The sequence below is a fragment of the Eleutherodactylus coqui genome, chromosome 1 (assembly GCF_035609145.1).
Source record: "Eleutherodactylus coqui strain aEleCoq1 chromosome 1, aEleCoq1.hap1, whole genome shotgun sequence".
NCBI classification, from domain to species: Eukaryota; Metazoa; Chordata; class Amphibia; order Anura; family Eleutherodactylidae; genus Eleutherodactylus; species Eleutherodactylus coqui.
Window position 1 is genome coordinate 13,378,219 of NC_089837.1, and position 4,225 is coordinate 13,382,443.

Below are 4,225 nucleotides of genomic sequence, written 5' to 3' on the forward strand. Positions count from 1 at the left end.
TAGAGACACGCACTTGTTTTCAACTGTCAATCAGGCAGCCATAATAACAAAAATCACTACAATAGCTGCATGGTGACGCCATGTGTGTGTGTGTCATTTTACAAGAACACTGTATTTCCTCCATTCACACAAGCTCCATTTGTGGGCACTAGAAACTGCCCCAAAAAGGACATTTGCAACAGTGGCTCTCGCAGCCAGTGTCTTCCCACCTCGGAGCACAGAAGCCCCCGGAGCGGGGTAATCAGTCCTGCGGGGAGGGGGATCATCCTTGCCGGGGTCCCCCTCCGATCTCTCCCCGACACCGGGCAGCCCGGTTAAATGCCCGCCGTGCCCTGCAGCTCGGAGGAGGGGGCAGGATGAGAGGGGGCACCGTGCTCACCTCAGCTGCGGCTCCCTCTTCACCGAAGCCCCCGAGCTGCGGCTGCTGAGGGGAAGCTTCCCTACCAGAGGCCGGAGAGCCAGGATGGGAGGCCGCGGGGGAGAGCAGTGAGGAGGTCTTTGACGTCCCTCTTATCCGTGTAATTCTTTGCCAATCAAATGCACTCTGAAAGCAAACTGAGCAATCATGAGAAGACCTCGAGCAACGGTGGCCAACCGCAGCCTGCAAATGTGAGCCAAGGATCCAAAGGGACCGGGCTGCTTAGCCCCAAACCCAATCACATGTCGCCAAGTGGGCTGAAAACCACTCCGAGCCAGGGTCCGAACCATGGGAACGGGCAAAGAGAGCCAGCCGCAGAGGCAGCAGAGCTGAAAGAGCCGGGACCACCCTCCGTGGACCCCGAACCAAAAGGAGAGCTGCCCCCTCGCAGCAAGCGGCGGTGTGTGCTGGAACGCAAGCAGCAGTACAGCGGAGATGAGTGGTGTTCGGCCCGGACAGCGAGGAGGATAAGAAGAGCCTCCTGGTCGCTCGCAACTGCAGTGTCGGTGATTCTGCAATATCCGCTCCTACCATGCCCGGATCAGGATCAGCGTCCCTTCCAGGACTCAATGACTCCAGTTCTTCCAGCACGACCCACGGGGGTGGCCAGAGCGGAGCTGTGGAGGGAGGAGGGCCCGGGCTTTCCTCCAAGGCTCCCTCACAATACGTTTATGTCTTCAACACATACTTGGCAAACACGGCGGCTGAGGGTGTCTTACAGGGCCGTGCAGATTCCATTCTGCTTTACCACCAGCAAAATGTTCCTCGCGCCAAGCTAGATGAGGATACTCTCCAGAAACCGCCTAGCACTCCCAATACAGCAGGAGAGGATTCTGTGCCCCCACTACCACCTTCTACTTCACCCGCACCAGCCAATCACCCAACAGGCACTCCTATTCCAGCTCCTCCCAATGTGCTACAAACAGAAGCAGCCGTGGAAGAGGCAAGACAAGAGTTGACCCCAAATACGGTGGAAAATAACAGTCGTCCTGCCAGCAGCCACTCAATACCACCACCCGCCAGTAGCCACCGGAATCCACCACCTGCAGCTACTGCCCCCTTACCTGTCGAAGACCCTGAACTTCTGGAAAGTACACAAGAGACCGCTGTGACTCTGAACGTACAGTCTTTCAAGAGAGCAACTTGAGCACCGAGAACGATCTCTTCAGACTTTGCGAGACATAGAAAGGTTGTTACTTCGAAGTGGTGTTGATAGCGAGTCATTTTCAAGGCATGACACAAGTCCAGTAGAAGGATCTGTACCTTCTCATCCTCCCCCTCATGTCCCTTCAAACCCACCGACTCCAGTAAGAAAGTATGAAGAGCCCTTGCAATATATGATCACACAGACGCAAAGTTTGAGAGGTGCAGGAATGGAGCAAGAAATGGGAGGCCCTCCATCAGGGCCAGACATGGATCATCAAATGAGTCTTATGATGCAACAGTTGGGACAGGACAGTCTTACACCAGAGCAGGTGGCATAGCGAAAACTGCAGGAGGAATATTATGCCGAAAAGAGGAGGAAGGAAGAGCACATGACGATACACGGGCGGCCAGCAGCTGATATGATGCTCAGGGGACCTCCGCCACCATACCAGAACAAGCCTGGTGAACAGTGGGTTGGTAATCGGTTTCCTGGATCCTTAGAGGGCCAGGAAGCCATGCAACTAAGAGGTGCTGGGATGACATTACAAGGTCCAAGATTTCTTGGTAGATATGGACTCATGCAAAATATACCAATGGACAACATGGGAGTCATGCAGAGATCAGGCAGATGGCCTGAATATATGACACCAATGGGTGGTGGAGGGCAAGGTAGCTTTCCGCAAAGTGGAATGACCTACCCTGGGGGAGGTCAAGGAGAGGTGGAAAGATATTTGAATCCTCATTTCCGGGATGAGTTTTTGAGACAACAGCTACTAGAGAAACGATCGCCTGTTATGCAGAGGCAGTTGTCAGTACCTGGTGGTCAAGAACTAGATATCGAAAGAGTGATCATGCAGCAGCATCCTGGTGACCCTTCTATGTTTCAAGGAGATGGATTGAGTAGTGCACCTACCCTGGGCATGGATTTTGGAGGGTCCCGAAATATGGTTAGTCCCACCATGGGGCTTACAGGACCAGGCAGGGAACTGGAGTCAGCAGCAGGAGGAGGTGGAAACCTCAATATGAACATGACTGTCAACATGAATATGAACCTTAATCTTCAGATGACACCCCACCAACAGATGTTATTGTCCCAGTAAATGAGGAACGAGCTAATAGCTTCCCAAGCAGGAGTAGGATCGGAAGAGCTGGCTCGGACCGCACGAATGCAAAATGGCAGTGGAATGACAGGCGGTGGCCAGAAAATGGTAGTTCAAGATGGGGTACCGACCCAGAATCCATTATCCTTGATGATGTCACAGATGTCCAAGTACGCCATGCCTAGTTCCACTCCATTGTATCACAATGCAATTAAAACAATTGCTACATCTGACGATGAACTCCTACCGGACCGGATACTCCTTCCCCCTGGTAGTCAGCAAGGTCCTGGGATGAATCCTCCGATTTCTCTGCATTTGAATTTAAGTTCTTCACATAGCCCAGTTGGAAACATTGGTCTTCAAGGACAGCCACCACTCTCCCATGAACCCCCTCCTTCAATGGTGAACTCGCCAGGTCCTCCCATGCACCAATCGATTGGCCCTATTCAAACACCTTTGATGATTCCTTCAGTGACCCAGGATTCTTGCTGTCCTGGATCACAAATGATGTCCTCCAACCCATTAGTCTTTCCACCCCGCCTGCAGCCTGGGCCTCCACACAATCCACCTTTATTACAAGTAGGTGGGAATAATTCCATGCAGCAAAACTATCCAGATGAAACGCCTAACCAACCCTGTCTGCCAACCCGGATATCAGAACCCTATGGCCCCAGTCTTCCTGCCGTACTCACAGACCCAGAATTAGGAGACGTGATCCGACCATCACCCAGTGGTATTCCAGAATTCAACTTGTCTCGTATCATGCCATCAGAAAAGCCAAGTAGTACTCTGCAGTACTTTCCTAAAGGGAGTTCACAACCCCCCCAGGACAGGAATGGCGCCTCCATCTCAGACAGTGCAACAGAACTTCATGCTAATGAAGCAGCAGAGTGTGTCAGGAGAAATGTACCCCCAGAGTTCGGGTATGTTGTCACCACAGGGGGCTCTTGGTGGGCATTTGCATGCACAACAAAGCATGATGGTTGGACACCAACTGAGACAGTGTAGTGTATCCTTAGATACCTACATCCCAGGACCAGGACACTTACCATTTTAGTGGCAGAGACGCACTAGCACCAACCCAGGTCTTCCTTTTGTGATTCCATTTAAAGATGGCTCTCGAGGTTGAACAGTCTACGGCGGCTTCCATATTCCTTTATCAGAATCTCCAAAGCAAAACAAATATGTCAGTCAGATTGTCCACCTTTGATTGCGTCTTCTGAGCTGCGGTGTTTGCTTAATAACATAGTGGTTACGAGTGGAGGAGAACTCCAGCTTCTCAGCACAACCTCTCATCTTCTTGCCGAACAGAAGATCCTACTAAACTAGAGTTCACTTCGGCTTCGGTGTAGGCCAACATAGAGGACCTAGCAGGTTAAGAGAAAATGTCTTTTGAAAAGCAGAATGTGATCTTGTGTCGACCACTAGGAGCGGGAATCGGTGAACCATTTTTTAAAGGTTGATCGGGCATAAAAGTATCTTTCTGTAATAAACCGATTGCGTTATTTGTTAGCCGGAAAAAAAAAAAAGGACATTTGCAACTGTGTGTGTTTTTGGCAAG

At 51.3% G+C, this 4,225-nt stretch overlaps 1 pseudogene; it reads left to right on the forward strand.

The window, feature by feature from the left end:
• The first annotated feature begins 210 nt into the window (after positions 1 to 210).
• LOC136619089 (B-cell CLL/lymphoma 9-like protein pseudogene) lies at positions 211 to 3,957 on the forward strand (annotated as a pseudogene).
• Positions 3,958 to 4,225: the final 268 nt, after the last annotated feature.